Raw genomic sequence first — 20785 nt, 5'->3', positions numbered from 1 at the left:
AACATAATGAAAGTGCTTTCATTCAGATTTCCAGTTGAAATGAGGACAGTGATGAAACAGAAGTGCAAGTCAGTGAATTTTCTTGTACCACGAACACTGGCTTGTAAATCAAATCAAATGTTTATCATATGTTTCGTAAACAACAGGTGTAGACTAATATTGAAATGCGCTTAAGGAGATCACAGATACCATGGATACATTAGAACTAGTGGGTCTTTGGAGGCTGAAAAACCCTGACCTATTGAGATATACAGTATATGGAGGAGGCTTAATCAAACTAGCTGTCTTGACTACTTCCTGGTCTCCTTCTTGCTGGCATCAAAAGTTAAAAAGTATTAATAAGAGACCGAATGAAATCGGTCCACCATCTAATTGGCCTCCACATAACTCCAACAGAATTTCCACGTGGACATTGGAAGTGTAATCAAAGCCTACTGGATGACAAGTTGTTCTTAAAGTATCAACCTTTCTTAAACAAGCCATGCAATCCTGGTTCCAATTGCAATGTTATCCTCCAGAAAAGATAGAACAAATATTATGGTTAAACTCAAATATATTGATTAAAAAAAATTACAATTGTATTATATCAAAGCACAAGGCGAGACTCAAATGCAGACACAGGAGGCAGATGGTTGGAGGCTTACAATGTTTATTAATCCAAAGGGGTAGGCAAGAGAATGTCGTGGACAGGCGAAAAGGTCAAAACCAGATCAAAGTCCAGGAGGTACAAAGTGGCAGACAGGCTCGTGGTCAAGGCAGGCAGAATGGCGGGTACAAAGTCCAGAAACAGGCAAGGATCAAAACCAAGAGGACTAGAAAAAGGAGAATGCAAAAAGCAGGAGACCGGAAAAACCGATGGTTGACTTAAAAACATACAAGACGAACTGGCACAGAGAGACAGGAAACACAGGGATAAATACACTGGGGAAAATAAGCGACAACTGGAGGGGGTGGAGACAATAACAGGAACAGGTGAAACAGATCAGGGCATGACAATTATATGTATTAATAATATTATGAATAGAAAGGGTGGAGTTATGTCACATATGCAGCTGTTGAAAATCTATGGGAATGTCTGCTCAATCAAAAGATACAACCAACTGGTTGCAGCATTACCATAAAAATGGAAGAGGCTGTCACGTTCTGACCATAGAAAGCTGTTATTTTCTATGGTAGAGTAGGTCAGGGCGTGACGGGGGTTTTCTAGTTTAGTTTTTCTATGTTGTTATGTTCTAGTTTTGTATTTCTATGTTGGGTTTTGTTTGGGGTGATCTCCAATTAGAGGCAGCTGGTCCTCGTTGTATCTAATTGGAGATCATACTTAAGTAGGTGTTTTTCCCACCTGGGTTTGTGGGAGATTGTCTTTGAGTTAGTGTATGTTTCACCTCTGCGTCACGTTTTGTTATTCAGTTTATTTATATGTATTGCATAGTTTCACAGTGAAAATAAAATGTGGAACGACACACAACCTGCACTTTGGTCCGCTCCTTCCTACGACAACCGTGACAGAGGCAAGGGAGAAGGTTGGGAACTTGTTAGTCTGCAATATATTAAAAATACAAATTGGCTGGAATGGCATAAACAGAAAAATGTACCAGTTTCATTTGAGGACAAGCATTTTGACAGCTGCGCCATGCAGGTTGCAAAATAAATGGCAAGAAATTTTGATATACCGATTCCATGGTATATGAGCTGAAACAAAAAACAACACTTGATTCAACACTTCGAGTTTTCCGATTTAATTGATTGTACAAAATTCTCACCACCAACAAAATATATACAGTACCAGTCCAAAGTTTGGACACACCTACTCATTCAAGGGTGTTTCTTTATTTTTACTATTTTCTACATTGTAGAACAATAGTGAAGACATAAAAATTATGAAATAACATATGGACTCATGTAGTAACCAATGTGTTAAACAAATCAAAATATAGTTTATATTTAGCTTTGCACACTCTTGGCATTCTCTCAACCAGCTTCATGAAGTAGTCACCTGGATTGCATTTCAATTAACAGGTGTGCCTTCTTAAAAGTTCATTTGTGTAATTTCTTTCCTTCTTAATACGTTTCAGCCAATCAGTTGTGTTGTGACAAGATAGGGGTGGTATACATAATATAGTCTTTTACCAAATAGGGCTAAGTCCATATTATGGAACTCCTTCAAGACTGATGGAAAAGCATTCCAGGTGAAGCTGGTTGAAAGAATGTCAAGAGTGTGCAAAGCTGTCATCAAGGCAAAGGGTGGCTACTTTGAAGAATCTAAAATATATTTTGATTTGTTTAACACTTTTTTGGGTTACTACATGATTCCATATGAGTTATTTCATAGTTTGTCTTCACTATTATTCTACAGTGTAGAAAATAGCCAAATAAAGAAAAACCCTTGAATGAGTAAGTGTGTCCAAATGTTTCACACACATATATATATATGTATATATATGGGGCATACAACAATCTCAGCTCTGTAGATTTTGCTGCGAAGAGACAGAAACACTAGTTAATTTATTCTGGTATAGCCTCTATGTAGCTTGTTTCTGGTCACTGGTTCAGGAATGGTTAAAAAAAATCACAAAATTAACTTAAAATGTACCTTACAAATAGCAGTGTTGGGCGATTTGAAAAGCCATAGTCAATCAATCAATAATATAATACTACTCGTAGGAAAGGTTTTCATCTTTAGCTCACAATTTGTGGATACTATGTGATTAGAAAGGTTCAAAATGTATGTAAAACATGACAGCACAATTGAAAAATATAATGCATATGGAAACCAAACGAGGGTGGTCTATGGAGATAGTGGGGATGGGCTGAGTGATGGGATTAAAGAGGTTATGTTCGGTAATTGTATTATTTTTATGTGAAAATGTATATTAAGTAAAATGTAGGTATATGTAGCAGAAAAGCTGTAAAAGCTGCCTTGAGATCATTGACAAGATCCTCCCGTGTAGTTCTGGGCTGATTCCTCACTGTTCTCATGATCATTGCAACTCCACGAGGTGAGATCTTGCATGGAGCCCCAGGCCGAGGGATATTGACAGTTCTTTTGTGTTTCTTCCATTTGCGAATAATCGCACCAAATGTTGTCACCTTCTCACCAAGCTGCTTGGCGATGGTCTTGTAGCCCATTCCAGCCTTGTGTAGGTCTACAATCTTGTCCCTGACATCCTTGGAGAGCTCTTTGGTCTTGGCCATGGTGGAGAGTTTGGAATCTGATTGATTGATTGCTTCTGTGGACAGGTGTCTTTTATACAGCTAACAAACTGAGATTAGGAGCACTCCCTTTAAGAGTGTGCCCTAAATCTAAGCTCTTTACCTGTATAAAAGACACCTGGGAGCCAGAAATCTTTCTAATTGAGAGGGGATCAAATACTTATTTCCCTCATTAAAATGCAAATCAATTTATAACATTTTTGACATGCGTTTTTCTCGATATTTTTGCTGTTATTCTGTTTCTCACTATTCAAATAAACCTAACATTAAAATTATAGACTGATCATTTCTTTGTCAGTGGGCAAACATACAAAATCAGCAGGGGATCAAATACTTTTTCCCCCCACTGTAACTCACAGACAATTGAAGTCGGAAGTTTACATACACTTAGGTTGGAGTCATTACAACTCATTTTTCAACCACTCCACCAAGTTCTTGTTAACAAACTATATTTTTGGCAAGTCGGTTAGGACATCTACTTTGTGCATGACACAAGTCATTTTTCCAAAAATTGTTTACAGACAGATTATTTAACTTATGACTCACTGTATCACAATTCCAGTGGGTCAGAAGTGTACATACAATAAGTGGACTGTGCCTTTAAACAGCTTGGAAAATTCCAGAACATGATGTCATGACTTTAGATGTTTCTGATAGGCTAATTGACATCATTTGAGTCAATTGGAGGTTTACCTGTGGATGTACACTGCTCAAAAAATAAAGGGAACACTAAAATAACACATCCTAGATCTGAATGAATGAAATAATCTTATTAAATACTTTTTTCTTTACATTGTTGAATGTGCTGACAACAAAATCACACAAAAATAATCAATGGAAATCCAATTTATCAACCCATGGAGGTCTGGATTTGGAGTCACACTCAAAATTAAAGTGGAAAACCACACAACAGGCTGATCCAACTTTGATGTAATGTCCTTAAAACAAGTCAAAATGAGTCTCAGTAGTGTGTGTGGCCTCCACATGCCTGTATGACCTCCCTACAACGCCTGGGCATGCTCCTGATGAGGTGGTGGATGGTCTCCTGAGGGATCTCCTCCCAGACCTGGACTAAAGCATCCGCCAACTCCTGAACAGTCTGTGGTGCAACGTGGCGTTGGTGGATGGAGCGAGACATGATGTCCCAGATGTGCTCAATTGGATTCAGGTCTGGGGAACAGGCGGGCCAGTCCATAGCATCAATGCCTTCCTCTTGCAGGAACTGCTGACACACTCCAGCCACATGAGGTCTAGCATTGTCTTGCATTTGGAGGAACCCAGGGCCAACCGCACCAGCATATGGTCTCACAAGGGGTCTGAGGATCTCCTCTCGGTACCTAATGGCAGTCAGGCTACCTCTGGCGAGCATATGGAGGGCTGTGCGGCCCCCCAAAGAAATGCCACCCCACACCATGACTGACCCACCGCCAAACCGGTCATGCTGGAGGATGTTGCAGGCAGCAGAACATTCTCCACGGCGTCTCCAGACTCTGTCACGTCTGTCACATGTGCTCAGTGTGAACCTGCTTTCATCTGTGAAGAGCACAGGGCACCAGTGGCGAATTTGCCAATCTTGGTGTTCTCTGGCAAATGCCAAACGTCCTGCACGGTGTTGGGCTGTAAGCACAACCCCCACCGGTGGACGTCGGGCCCTCATACCACCCTCATGGAGTCTGTTTCTCACCGTTTGAGCAGACACATGCACATTTGTGGCCTGCTGGAGGTCATTTTGCAGGGCTCTGGCAGTGCTCCTCCTGCTCCTATTTGCACAAATGCGGCGGTAGTGGTCCTGCTGCTGGGTTGTTGCCCTCCTACGGCCTCCTCCACGTCTCCTGATGTACTGGCCTGTGTCCTGGTAGCGCCTCCATGCTCTGGACACTACGCTGACAGACACAGCAAACCTTCTTGCCACAGCTCGCATTGATGTGCCATCCTGGATGAGCTGCACTACCTGAGCCACTTGTGTGGGTTGTAGACTCCGTCTCATGCTACCACTACAGTGAAAGCACCGCCAGCATTCAAAAGTGACCAAAACATCAGCCAGGAAGCATAGGAACTGAGAAGTGGTCTGTGGTCACCACCTGCAGAACCACTCCTTTATTGGGGGTGTCTTGCTAATTGCCTATAATTTCCACCTGTTGTCTATTCCATTTGCACAACAGCATGTGAAATGTATTGTCAATCAGTGTTGCTTCCTAAGCGGACAGTTTGATTTCACAGAAGTGTGATTGACTTGGAGTTACATTGAGTTGTTTAAGTGTTCCCTTTATTTTTTTGAGCAGTGCATTTCAAGACCTACCTTTAAACTCAGTGCCTCTTTGCTTGACATCATGGGAAAATCAAAAGAAATCAGCCAAGACCACAGAAAAAAAATCGTAGACAAGTCTGGTTCATCCTTGAGAGCAATTTCCAAACGCCTGAAGATACCATGTTCATCTGTACAAACAGTAGTACGCAAGTATAAACACCATGGGACCACGCAGCCATCATACCGCTCAGGAAGGAGACGCGGTCTGTCTCCTAGAGAATGTACTTTGGTGTGAAAAGTGCAAATAAATCCCAGAACAACAGCAAAGGACCTTGTGAAGATGCTGGAGGAAACAGGTACAAAAGTATCTATATCCATCGTAAAAAGAGTCCTATATCGACATAACCTGAAAGGCCGCTCAGCAAGGAAGAAGCCACTGCTCCAAAACCGGCATTTAAAAAAGGCAGACTACGGTTTGCAGCTGCACATGGGGACAAAGATCGTACTTTTTGGAGAAATGTCCTCTGGTCTGATGAAACAAAAATAGAACTGTTTGGCCATAATGACCATTGTTATGTTTGGAGGAAAAAGGGGAGGCTTGCAAGCCGAAGAACACCATCCCAACAGTGAAGCACGGGGGTGGCAGCATTATGTTGTAGGGGTGCTTTGCTGCAGGAGGGACTGGTGCACTTCACAAAATAGATGGCATCATGAGCCAGGAAAATTATGTGGATATATTGAAGCAACATCTCAAGACATCAGTCAGGAAGTTAAAGCTTGGTCACAAATGGGTCTTCCAAATGGACAATGACCCCAAGTATACTTCCAAAGTTGTGGCAAAATGGCTTAAGGACAACAAAGTAAAGGTATTGGAGTGGCCATCACAAAGCCCTGACCTCAATCCCATAGAAAATTGGTGAGCAGAACTGAAAAAGCGTGTGCGAGCAAGGAGGCCTACAAACCTGACTCAGTTACACCAACTCTGTCAGGAGGAATGGGCCAAAATTCACCCAATTTATTGTGGGAAGCTGGTGGAAGGCTTGCTGAAACATTTGACCCAAGTTAAACAATTTAATGGCAATGTTAACAAATACTAATTGAGTGTATGTAAACTTCTGACCCACTGGGAATGTGATGAAAGAAATAAAAGCTGAAATAAATTATTCTCTCTACTATTATTCTGACATTTCACATTCTTAAAATAAAGTGGTGATCGTAACTGACCTCAGACAGGGAATTTTTACATGGATTAAATGTTAGGATTTGTGAAAAACTGAGTTTAAATGTAGTTGGCTAAGGTGTATGTAAACTTCCGACTTCAACTGTATATACTTCATAATATTTCCCCTAATGTCATTACCCTACCTCCTCTTTCTCTCTCTATTGTTGCTTCATTCCTTCCTCGTTTTCAACAGTTAAATTAGTACGTTTCAGTGTCCTCATCTTCATCATTCTAATGACATCCTTGAATAATATAGGACTAGAATTAGATGCAAAAGGCTTTCAATTCTCTTCACGAAGATTAAATGGTTATGGGTCTGAATAGATAACTTTTGTAGTTTAACGCCATTGCGTGTTCTGTCAAGACTTCCGCCGAAGTTGGTCCCTCTCCTTGTTCAGGCGGCGTTCGTCGGTCGATGTCACCGGTTTTCTAGCCGCCACCGATCGACTTTTCATTTTCCATTTGTTTTGTCTTCATTGTACACACCTGGTTTCTATTCCCATAATTATATGTTCCTTATTTAACCCTCTGGTTCCCCCATGGTTTTGTGCGTGTTTGTTCGTTGTAAGTTAGTCTTTATTTGTGAGCTTGTATATTTTCCTTCTTGGAATATTTGTGTTTTTGAGTAAAGTTACGTGAATTACTCATCTCTGTGTCCTGCGCGTGACTCCGCCTTACCTGCTACACCTAGAAGCCTTACATGTTCGCTCTTCTTTCAAACTACCCGTGAGATGTGGTAGTAGTAGTATTAGCAGCAGCTACAAACACAAGACCTTGGGCTTTTTTCAATAGAAACAATATTTATTCACACAGTATAATGAAGAGACCTTAAATGCTCTTTCCTTTGTTTGTATTGCATTGGGTTAGCAGAATTATGAAGAAACTACTCTTTCTAAGAATAGTTTGTTACCAGATGAACTCGTACAGCCAGAACATGTGTGTGAGGTCTTCAGCACAGCATTTCTATCATGGCGGAGAATGGATAGAGCACACACTGGATGGATGATCAAATAGACTCTGTAGGTAACTCTAGGATATACAAGCGCAACGCCATTGATTGTGTTCGAGTCGACCAGGAAGAGTTGGATCAATGTGGGAAAAGAGTCCTGATGATTCCGTGGCTATGTTCTTCTTGGTCACAGATGAGATTGCTGGGTTGTTGCTCTCTCCAGCTCTTGTTTAGTGAAGTTACTTTTAAAATCAATCCTCAAAGTGTGTTTTTTTTATACCGTTAGTAAACAGTGTTGCTGTATGCCCATTTCTAGAAGTGTTTTGTCACATATTGCCATTTCCTATCCTACACTGTACACTGTAGATGTTATAATTGCTTGATTTTGCCACGACTCACCAGAGAAGTGGTTTCTACAGTAAATGTAGGTTTCTACCACCTCCCTGACACAGTGAACAGACAAATGACATATAGAGTTATTTTATAATCTCAAGTGTCTTCACTCACTGCATGTCAGCGAGGGCCACTACCTTTCCAAGACCACGAGGAGGTGTTTAGTGGGAAGTTGTCTGATGCATGAAAAGCCATCAGTGTCTGAGGTGAGCAGGTTGGGTTAAATGTGGAATACACATTTCAGTTGAATGCATTCAGTTGTACAACTAACTAGGTATGCCCCTTTCCCTTTCCCTTTCATCCATGACAACGCTTCTATTTCTTTCTTTTCTTCTAGCTCTTAGTATGTTCCCTGCCCTGGACCAACCATCCATTTTTAACACATTCATGTAACTAAAGCACACACACACACACACACACACACACACACACACACACACACACACACACACACACACACACACACACACACACACACACACACGAACCCAGTGATTACCTTTTAAAGCCCAGCAGTCGTAATAGGTTGGAATAGTATGTTTAGATTCCACAGCAGCAGATTTTGTTAAAACCCCTTTTTGCAGACAGATAATAGGATGTTGAACCACACCCGTCCCTTCTACTCAAATTGAATTTGACAGCCTTAATAAACATAAAAAGCTGGCCAACAGGGTTGACCCAGAGTTCAGGACACTGTCTGTCACCACCCCTGTAATGATCAGATCCGGTCCTTGGGTCACCGCTTCGCCTTGGCCCAGTGGAATGAGGTGAATAAAGAATAAAACTGGGAGCCATTTCGAGACAATCACATTCACTAAATGGAAGCCCTGTGATAAGACGTCACTGTGCCACCGATTAAAGAACCCTTGACAGTGTGGGAATCACCGGCCAACAACACGGTCATGCTGTGGCATTTGACATAGTTTAACTTAATTTGGGCCTGGTAATAACACGAGTCAGACTGGGAGACTCTGGACCTTTGGTAGACCATAAGGACTAGCCTATTAGGAACAATTTGATAATACAGCCAGCATGACTTCTATTTCAGGGAGGTCTTATTGTTGGGATCTACAGTTCACCTTATCTGGTTAAGGGGTACCGCTGGAGTTTGATTGTAGAAAGTACTGCTCAGCAAGATGGCTATGCATAGATTCTTGTCATGCAAGCTTTATTAAGCTTATACAAGTTTAATATGTAGGACAGACAGCTAAGGTGAAGACTTGCACCACTGTCACCTTGATGAACTTTGAATGGAAGTGACATGTCTGACAGGGAAGGAATCGGGCATGATAACCATCCATTTTAGAGATCAGGGTCAGAGTACCATCTAAAATTTCACGTGATCTCGCACCTCTCAATATCGAGCCCTCTCGTCAGTGACCTTTAAAACCCAATAATTCTGTATGTCGTATTTTTCTTATGGCTGACGCATTTTAGAGTACATGCAAGCAGCTACAATGGAACAGTGTCTCACTTAATATGTTCCACACCTTGTTGAAACAAAACCTCAAGGTAGCGATAGCATCTTTCACATTACTGAGCCAGTGGGAATCGTCCAACTACCATCCTGCTGACGACTGAGAGGCACTATCTCCATACTGGCAGCCATCTTGTCTCCGGGGAGTGATAGAACTCTTTGTGACACCTCAGAGAGAGCCTTTTGATCCCCCTCTATTCCTCCACACAGACACATTTAGTTTCCTCCACGCTAGACGCTCTAGGAAATTAAGCTCTCAACCGTTCGATTTGATGGAATAATAGAATAATAACAGTGCCAGCTCGCTAATCTATCCACAGGGCAAGGAGGCTATCAGGTTGTGGTTGTGCAACGTAGAGCCCTGTAGGTGCAGCTGAATAGAGAGGAGGGCTAGAATAGACGTATGCAGATGAGGGAGAGCGACACGGAGTGGAGAATTACATTTAAGCCCCTCTACCACAAAGACAAGCTTTCTGTCAAACTCATTGTGGCACCACTGTCATAGACACCCATACAAATTCCCACATTATTCTCCAGATTAGATCGCTAAAGCATATCAGGGTTTGGAGGACAATTGGAAACATTCCTGAGTGTCGGAAATAAATAGCCCTGAAGAAGTGTTAAGATATGTCCACGCGTGTTATTTATGGTTGAGTTTAATAGCATTGCCATGCAACAGCTAAAACCTCTAGACCTTTTTAACAATGTAAGTCAGTGCCTCTTCCCCCTCAGGAGGCTGAAAAGACTTGGCATTGGCCCTCAGATCCTCAAAAGTTCTACAGCTGCACCAATGAGAGCATCTTGACAGGCTGCATTACCACTTGGTACGGCAACTGCAAGGCACCAGACTGCATGGCCTACAGAGGGTAGTGAGTACGGCCCAGTACATCACTGGGGCCGAGCTCTCTGCCATCCAGGACCTCTACATCAGGCGGTGTAAGAGGAAGGCCCTCAAAAAAATCAAAGACTCCAGCCACTCAAGCCATAGACTGTTCTCTCTGCTACTGCATGGCAAGGAGGACCAGTGCACCAAGTCTGTTAACAACAGGACCCTGAACAGCTTCTATCCCAAGCCATAAGACTGCTAAATAGCTAACCAAATAGCTACCCGGACTACCTGCATTGACCCTTTCTTGGCTCTATGCATACACACTGGACTCTACCCACACACTCACACATACCTACACAGACAACACACACATAGCATCCACACAAATGCACACTGAAGCCGCACGCACGCACGCACGCACGCACACACACACACCACATACTGTACACTGCTGCTACTGTCTATTATCTATCCTATTGCCTAGTCACTTTACCCCTACCTATATGTACATAGTTACCTCAATAACCTCGTACCCCTGCACATCGACTTGGTACTGGTACTCCCTGTACCAACTAGGCTCGTAATTTATTTACAGATGACATACAAGTTTGTTATCAAGGCACATGAAAGTTCACATGTTCAAGAAGGCATTTCTGCAAAGAAATAACATTTTGATGAAAAATAGTGACATCTGTTAAAACCTGATATGGATAGGGGGCAGTATTTTCACGGCCGGATGAAAAAACGTACCCGATTTAAACTGGTTACTACTCTTGCCCAGAAACGAGAATATGCATATTATTAGTAGATTTGGATAGAAAACACTCTGAAGTTTCTACAACTGAATGGTGTCTGTGAGTATAACAGAACTCATATGGCAGGCAAAAACCTGAGAAAAAGTCAACCAGGAAGTGGAGGATCTGAGAATTGTAGTTCTTCTTTCTAGTCCCTTTTGAAACTACAGTATCTGTGGGGTTACGTTGCACTTTCTAAGGCTTCCATTGGCTGTCTAAAGCCTTCAGAAAGTGGTTTGAGCCTTCTCCTGTCACTGGGCAGAGTATAGGAGCTCAGTTACTGAGTAGTCTGCCTGGCAACATAGGGATTGGATATGCGCGGTCCCGCGAGCTCGCTGTTTTTTATTTTTCTCCTTGAATGAATACGCTATTGTCCGGTTGGAATATTATCGCAATTTTACATTAAAAATACCATAAAGATTGATTTTAAACAGCGTTTGACATGCTTCTAAGTACGGTAATGGAACATTTTGACTTTTTGTGTCTCGAATTGCGCTCGCACTTTAGCCTTTGGATAGTGACCTGAACGCACGAACAAAACGGAGGTATTTGGACATAACTATGGATTATTTCGAACAAAAACAAAAATGTTTGTGGAAATAGCAGTCCTGGGAGTGCATTCTGACGAAGATCAGCAAAGGTAAGAGCATATTTCGAATACTGATTCTGAGTTTAGGTTGCCCCGAACTTGGTGAGTGTCTGTATAGCTTTCTGTGATGGCGAGCTATGTACTCAGAATATTGAAAAATGTGCTTTCTCCGTAAAGCTATTTTAAAATCTGACACAGCGGTTGCATAAAGGAGTTCTGTATCTATAATTCTTAAAACTAATTGTTATGTATTTTGTCAACGTTTATGATGAGTATTTTTGTAAATTCACCGGAAGTTTTTGGTGGGAATACATTTTCTGAACATCACGCGCCAATGTAAAATGCTGTTTTTGGATATAAATATGAACTTGATCGAACAAAACATACATGTATTGTCTAAAATAATGTCCTAGGAGTGTCATCTGATGAAGATCGTCAAAGGTTAGTGCTTCATTTAGCTGTGTTTTGGGTTTTCCGCTAGCGGAAAGTCTGTCCTCAACAGGTTTTAAAGTAGTGACATCTGGTAAATACCCAGCTTTCTGAAGCGGGTCACATATAGCCATGTTACTTTTACTCGCTATTGTTATTTGTTTTTCACTGCGTATTTATTTCTCATGCCACCATTTTATTTATTTATATATATCTTCATCTTAACTCTGCATTGTTGGAAAAGGATCCATAAGTAAGTATTTCACTGTTAGGCTACACCTGTTGTTTACAAAGCATGTCACAAATAACATTTTATTTGATACTATTTGATTGAAAAATCTAATCAACTGAATATGCCTAATGTTTCTCTTTAGTGTACTTCCTCTATAATAACAGAGAACATGTGTTGAGTTGAGACACACAGCCACCATTGGGTAACTTAGCTTGCTCAAGAATGTAGAGATACTGTACATGTTGCCTTAAAAAGAGGTGTTACAATAAGCGCAGGCGCTAATCCCATCAGTCATCACACCTTTATTCCCCCCTTACAAATCCAAGGCTCTGAAACGTATTAACGCCCTTTCACACTCAATTAACTCTGTGAGGAAAATATGCTCTGTTGACGACAATGTACTGTATTTACAGACACATGACGAGAATAGAACTGTTAACTGCAGTTACCCTGGCAATGTGTTCAACCACACAAAAACACCTACTTCTCCTCCTCAGCTTTTCCCCCTCCCTCATAATGCATGCTTGTCCTTTTTCTCTCCTACTTCCCCTGCCATGTTATTCGATTTCTTAGTGAGATGACAGACAGATAGGAAGAGGTTTTTGAAATCCGGGCGGCTGATCCCTTCTTAATTCAGCAGAGCTGAGAGGATATCTCCCCTTCCACCGCTCCTCTACCTGCAGTATTGGGTCGTGAAATAGAGTGATGCCAGGTGCATACTTGTTTACTAGGCACAACTACTCCCTGTAGCCAGTGTGCCTCACATGTTCTGAACTATACTGAAAAAAATATATCAACACAACATATAAAGTGTTAGTCCCATGTTTCATGAGCTGAAATAAAATATCCCATAAATGTTCCATATGCTCAAAAAGCTTATTTCTCTAAAATGTTGTGCACAATTTTGTTTACATCCCTATTAGTTAGTATTTCTCTTTTGTCAATATAATCCATCCACCTGATAGGTCTGGCATATGAAGAAGATGATTAAACAGCACGATCATCACACAGGTGCACCTTGTGCTCGGGACAATAAAAGGCCACTAAAATGTGCAGTTTTGTCACACAACACAATGCCACAGATGTCTCAAGTTTTGAGGGAGTGTGAAACTGGCATGATGACTGCAGGAATGTCCACCAGAGCTGTTACCAGAGAATTTAATGTTAATTTCTCTACCATAAGCCGCCTCCAACGTTGTTTTAGAGAATTTGGCAGCAACAACAGACCATGTGTAACCATGCCAATCTGTGTTATCTGCGGGATCATCTGAGACTAGCCACCGAGACAGCTGATTAAACTCTGGGTTTGCACAACCAAATTATTTCTTGCACTAACTGTAAGAAACCGTATAAGGGAAGCTCATCTGTGTGCTCATTGTCCTCACCAGGGTCTTGACCTGACTACTGGGCAGACAGATTTTATGCTGTTGTGTGGGAGAGCGGTTTGCCGATGTCAACGTTGTGAACACTGTGACCCGTGGTGGTGGGGTTATGGTATGGGCAGGCATAAGCTACGGCCAACGAACAGAATTGCATTTTATTAATGGCAATTTGAATGCACAGCAATACGTGACGAGATCCTGAGGCCCATTGTCGTGCCATTCATCTGCTGCCTTCACCCCATGTGTAATCGGCCTGTGTGTAGCTGGTGTAGAGAGTCAGGCGCAGGACAGCAGATGTGAGTAATAAACGTATGTACTCAAGTATTCAAAAAATACAACACGATATATCTAGCCCACAATAATAGACCGTATACAATACAAACAATTACTCACAAACAAACATGGGGGAACAGAGGGTTAAATAATGAACTAGTAATTGGGGGATTGAAACCAGGTGTGAAAGACAAAGACAAAACAAATGGAAAATGAAAGTGGATCGGCGATGGCTAGAAGGCCAGTGACGTCGACCGCCGAATGCCGCCCGAACAAGGAGAGGGACCGACTTCGGCGAAAGTCGTGACACAATGTTTCAGAAAGATAATGCATAGCCCAATGTCGCAAGGATCTGTAAATATTTCCTGGAAGCTGAAAATGTTCCAGGTCTTCCATGGCCTGCATACTCACCAGACATGTCACCCATTGAGCATGTTTGGGATGCTCTGGATCGACATGTATGACAGTGTGTTCCAGTTCCCACCAATATTCAGCAACTTCGCACAGCCATTGAAGAGGAGTGGGACATCATTCCCCAGGCTACAATCAACAGCCTGATCAATGCGAAGGAGATATGTCGCCCTGCATGAGGCAAATTGTGGTCACACCAGATACTGACTGGTCATCAAGGCAAAGGTCGGCTACTTTGAAGAATCTCAAATATAAAATACATTTTGATTTGTTTAACACTTTTTGTTGGTTACTACATGATTCCATATCTGTTATGTTATAGTTTTGATGTCTTCACTACTTTTCTACAATGTAGAAAATAGTAAAAAATAAAGAAGAACCCTGAAATGAGGAGTTGTGTCCAAACCTTTGACTGGTACTGTATATTTGTGTTATGTATACTACACAGGAGGAGTGAGTAATGCTTACTTCAGCACTTTGGCTAGGTCAGCAGTTTTCATGTGTGGACAATCGAGTCAATGAAAGAGGCTGCTTTGATTTGATGCACAGAGGAGGGGGTTTGCACATACTGTACTTTAAAACCATTCAATTATCAGTGGAGATATTGAACTTTAGGTGTTTGCCTGGATTGATGTGTTCCTACATGGGTATAGCAAGTTTAATTACTTGTAGAAGTAGGTGATAATGGACATCCAGAGGGTTGTGATTTCTAACTGCATTAAGGCATTGTTAGAATAATGCACTTCATTGTAATTCCGCAAGTGTAACGATTTCTGTTTCTAGTTTTCACTGTTTATTTATGTGAAGAAATTCTACCTGGTTCTTAAATTCAGAGACTTAAGTAATTATATAAATGGAACGATTTGTAAAATGATTGCCTACTTCTTAAACCACTTACTCTATTGATGTTACAAGGTTGTTCAACTGTTACATGATACCATTTATGTCCTTAGTGTTTGATTCTATACTTGAACTGAAACACTAGTGTTAACAGCCATTTCCGGAGCTCATCGAGGCGATGTCTGGGAGGGGTGAATAAGGCAGCAGCCCAGATTTTCCTTATTCTCTTTATTGTCAAGGATGAATTGCCACTCCATTTTTTTTCTGCTGATTTGAAACAATACCTCCCTACCTCCCTAAACACCCTTCCTCCTCCCAGAGGCCTGTGTTTGTGAGACTATACTCATCTTCCAGTTCACTAACCCCATGTCTGGAAGCAGTCAATTTGTTCCTCAGTCTCTAGGATTCTGATGCAGGTACAGTAGATCCCTGATAATCTCAGTCACCATTAATCATGGCTATTATTACACCATCCAGGTGGACAGATGGGTGTGGGTGTGTGTACGTACAAATGTGTTTGAGATTGTGTGTGCAAGGGTGGCATAGAATGTGTACACTCTTAGAAAAAAAGGGTTCCAAAGGAAGTTCTTCGGCTGTCCCCATTTTTGGCTGTCCCCATTGTTGGTTCCAGGTACAACCCTTTTTGGTTCCAGGTAGAACCCTTTCAAGTTTCAAGTTTTAATGTCACATGCACAAGTACAGTTTGCAATCTCAAAACCCAACAATGCAATAATCCATAACAACATAATACAAGTAAAAACATGAGAAAGAAGAAATATGAAGTAAGTAAGCATACTATATACAGGGTCAGTTTCAATACCATATTTACAATATGCAGGGATACTGGAGAGATGGAGGTAAATATGTACATTATAGGGGTAAGGTGACTAGGCAACAGGATATAAGATAAACAGAGTAGCAGCAGCTTGTATATGAGTGGGTGTGCGTGTGTGTAGAGTCAGTAAAAATGTAGGTGCATATTTTGTTTGAGTGAGCAGATGATGGAGTGAGTGTGTGTAGGGCCCTTCGAGTTTACATTGAGACAGTACAAAAAAATGTATAAAAAGGTCAATAAAGATACAAGGCTAACTCAGATAGTCTGTGTAGCTATTTTCTTAGCTATTAATCAGTCTTATTGCTTGGGGATAGACGCTGTTCACAAGCCTGTAGGTGCCAGACTTGATGTACCGGTACCACTTGCCGTGCGGAAGCAGAGAGAATAGTCTATGACTTGGGTGGTTGGTTTCTTTAACGGTTTTCCAGGCCTTCCTCACTGCTTGATATGGATGTCTTGGATGGTAGGGAGCTCGGCCCCAGTGATGTACTGGGATGTCCGCACCACCTTCTGTAGCGCCATGCGATCGAAGGCGGTGCTATTGCCATACCAGGCAGTGATGTTGCCAGTCAAAATCCTCTCAATGGTACAGCTGTAGGAGGATTTGAGGGCACATGACAAATCTTTTTCAACCTTCTAAGGGGGAAGAGATGCTGTCACGCCTTCTTCCTGACTGTGCACGTGTTTGGACCATTTTAAGTCTTTAGTGATTTGGACAGAGAAACTTGAAGCTCTCGACCTGGTCCGCCGCAGCCCCATCAATAAATAAAATCAAAGTGCTCCCCTCTCATCCTACAGTCCACAATCAGCTCCTTGGTCTTGCTGACATTGAGGGTGAGGTTGTTTTTCTGGGACCACACTGCCAGGTCACTGACCTCTTCCTTGTAGGCTGACTCATCATTGCCGGCGATTAGGCCTACCACCATCGTGTCGTCAGCAAACTTTTTGTTGGTGTCGGAGTCGTGCAGGACCACGAAGTTGTGGGTGAACAGGGAGCACACACCCCTGTGGGTCCCCTGTGTTGAGGGTCAGCATGGCGGAGTTGATGTTGCTTACATTCACCACCCGGGGTCGGACCGTCAGGAAGTCCAGGATCCAGTTGCAGAGGGAGGTGTTCAGACCCAGAGTCCTAAGCTTGGTGACGAGCTTGGAGGGGACAATGGTGTTGAACGCTGCACTGTAGCCGTTGAACAGCATTCTCACATAAGTATTCCTCTTATCTAGGTGGGTTAGGGCAGTGTGGAGAGCAATAGGCCTGAACTTTTTGTTCAACTTTCCAAATGCCAACAAAAATTAATACTCTAGACAAGGTGGGATCTTTTGGTGTCGGTAAAATTAATTCTGTGAGAAATATAGGTGGAAACGCTTTTATGCACAAATATTGATATAATAACCATCTATTCGAAGTAAAGTCATGCGATGGAGTCATGCGATGGGAAAGTATGCAGTTTATTAGACTACAGATGAAATAAATGATGATAAACTTCACAGGGTGGTGAAAGTGCAAGGTGATAAGCTTGGTGCTCATTTACAATAAATATGGAGGGTCTTATTCTGTTGACATGATCATCTGTAACTTTTTTTGTGTGTGTTTGTAGGCCAGTGACTACAAATCTCAATTTAATCCATTTTAAATTCAGGCTGTAACTCAACAAAATATTGTAAAATATACTTTCTGAAGGTATTGTAGGTATCTGTTCGTGTGGATAGTGTACTCGTCCCCCTAGATGTTGTGAACTATGGCTCTTGGTTTATTTTTGTTGTTGTTTGCTAAACGCTAAATACTTTCTGCTCTGCTTGTGTCGCTAATGCCTCCTTGCTTTGGTAGGATGTGTTTTAGCTTCAAGCCTACCACTTTTGCTCTGCTTGTGTAGCCAGTGCTTCCTTGAGTAAGATGGCCAGTGATAAGAGTTCAAAAAGGTTCAAAAAGGCTAACCAGAAAAAAAGGTCCAAAAAGGCTAACCAGACAAAAAGGCTAACCAGACCTCTGACCGATTATGACAAGACTTGGGTATGATATCTGGACCCCAAACCCTTTTAAATGGGGGGTTCAATATCATACACCACTGAGAAGGACAAACGGGGACTTTTTTGGCTGTCAATGGTGACATTTTGCATTTGCAGTTTGGTAATTTGGTGGACACTCTTATCCAGAGTGAGTTGCTGTAGTGAGTGCAGTACTTCTACCCCAGGGCCTATGGTGTCCAAGTGTATCGAAAGTATGCCATCACCCAAATGTGAGCAGAAATTGGCCTCTTCTCCACAGTCGGACACAAGGTTGTCGGGAGTGGTGGGTGTGAGAGGACATGACAAAATAATCACATAATCCCAGTTCTCAAGGTGATGCTCCACCCTTTCAGATAACAATGAATGGGAGGCTGGCCATGTGCTCCGCCTAGTGGCGGGCATGCGAGGTGTCTCCTTGGGTGTGTCCTAGCGCCAGTTTTAAGAGAGAAGATTTCCTCTCTTCATTGGAAGCGGGCTATTCGGGTGGTTCCCGTGTCGGAAGTAGAGGAGCGGTTGGTGCAGCTGGTATTTCCTAGTTCCCTAGAGCAATGAAACGCTGCATCCCATCCTGGACTTGCGTGGTTTGGACAAGCACCTCAAGGTGTACAAGTTCAAAATGCTCACGCTTCGGCGGCTAATACAGTCGGTGCGTCCCAGCAATTGGTTCACCTCCATCAATCTGAGGATGCGTATTTTCATGTGTTTATGCATCCTCCCCAAAGAAGGTTTCTGAGGTTTCATTTTGAGGGTATGGCTTACTGTACATGTTTCTGGTCCTGCCTTCGACCTCCCTGTCGCAACTCACCTTTTCTATACTATTTTTCATACCACGGGTTGAGCCTTTGGCTGGTGGAGGCAGCTTTGGCACCGGTAGGGTGCCAGGGGATCAGAGTATTGGCCCATCTGGATGATTGGCTGGTCATAGCAGAGTCAATGAAACAGGTGGAGCTCCACACTGCCACACAGGTTTCCCATATTCGGTTTCTGTGGTTCACAGTGAATAACAAGAAAAGTTGTTTTACTTCCACTCAGTGCATTCAGTTTCTGGTCCTCGTTCTGATCTCGGTTCTGAATCATACGTTTTTGTTCCAACTGAGGAGGGTCGCAATCCGACTGTCTGGCACTGTTTCAGCTGTGGCACTCGTTGCCTTTGTCCTCGTGCCTGCGGTTATTGGGTCTCTATGATAGCTGTGGTGCTTTTTGGACTTCTGTTGAAGTGTCTGTTTCAGCTGATGCGTTGATGCGTCGGTTGCATTGCCTGTGTCCGGTGCGCACTTTACACACATACTGTATATGGATAGGAACAAGGATATATGTGTTTGTGACCAGCTTTTTATTTGTTTAGCTAATTTAGCTCAGGGTAGGGCTCTTTCTAAGGAATGTCTTTCTCGTTGGATTGTGGAGGTTATCTCCCTGCCGTATGACAGCAAAGGAAAAGGGTTGCCTAGTGGTGTGTATGCTCACTCTACTAATGCCCAGGGAGCGTGTGTGCTGCAGTGAGTTGGGTTCGCCACACACCTTTGTGAGGATTTAACTCTTGGATGTAACTGCTCCCAGGGTGGCTCATAGTGTTCTTATGGCTGGGTCATGGAGCGGGTGTTAGGCAGCGTGTAGATTGTGCATTTATCTGGGTTACTGCAGTTTCCCTGTGGGGTTGAGCCTTTGGCTGCCTTTATTCTGTGAATGTGCATTATCAAGTCACAGCAGGTCCTGTTGTTTTAGACTTTTGGTTCCTTGTGTGAGTTCTGGCATTTCAGACTCCTAAGGTCTCCGTGCGAGCCTTTTTGGAACTGGTAGGGTCTATGAACTTGGGGTATTATAGCCAGGAAGGTGGGGCTTCCAAGGGTGTGCTCTAGTTTTCTTCAGGTTAATATGATTGGTCGTTAACTCCCCATGGTATATTTAAGCAATAAGGCACGAGGGGGTGTGGTATATGGCCAATATACCACGCCTAAGGGCTGTTCTTAAGCACGACGCAATGCAGAGTGCCTGGATACAGCCCTTAGCTGTGCTATATTGGCCATATACCACAAATCTCAGAGGTGCCTTACTGCTTTATAAACTGGTTACCAGTGTAATTAGAGCAATACAAATAAATGTTTTGGCATACCCGTGGTATGAAAAATAGTCTGATATACCACGGCTGTCAGCCAATCATCATTCAGGGCTCGAACCACCCAGTTTATAATATACCTTCATTCCTCCTGCAGGGAACAGTAATTGTGTTTATAACTGTACGTTTTCCAATGGATTTGTAAGTTACAACTTCCAGCATGCACTACCACTCAATACTTAGAAATATCCATTATTTAATGCTTACTCTGTACCTGTGCTTGTCCTGATTGTTATAGAGTTGTCAGTTGGCTTTGGAATCCATAGTTTTTGATAAAAAAATTACATTCTATGTGTCCCCTGCCAAAATGAAATGATCTGTTGTACAATAAAGAGCCACTACTTTCTCGTTAACAAACAACGACTCCCTAGGAAGAGGTCATGTGAAATGCTACTTTTATAAAAAAAAAGCGAATGATTTCAGCACCCAAAGACATCTTCGCATTTACACAGGAAAAGCATATATACAAGTAAAGCATTAAAGAATGGACATTTTTACAGGTCTCGACTGACAGCAACTAGATGTAGTCGGAGGTGCAGTCTGCCCACA

Source organism: Salmo salar, chromosome ssa10, assembly GCF_905237065.1.
Source record: "Salmo salar chromosome ssa10, Ssal_v3.1, whole genome shotgun sequence".
Classification (NCBI taxonomy): Eukaryota; Metazoa; Chordata; class Actinopteri; order Salmoniformes; family Salmonidae; genus Salmo; species Salmo salar.
This window is presented reverse-complemented; position numbering follows the sequence as displayed.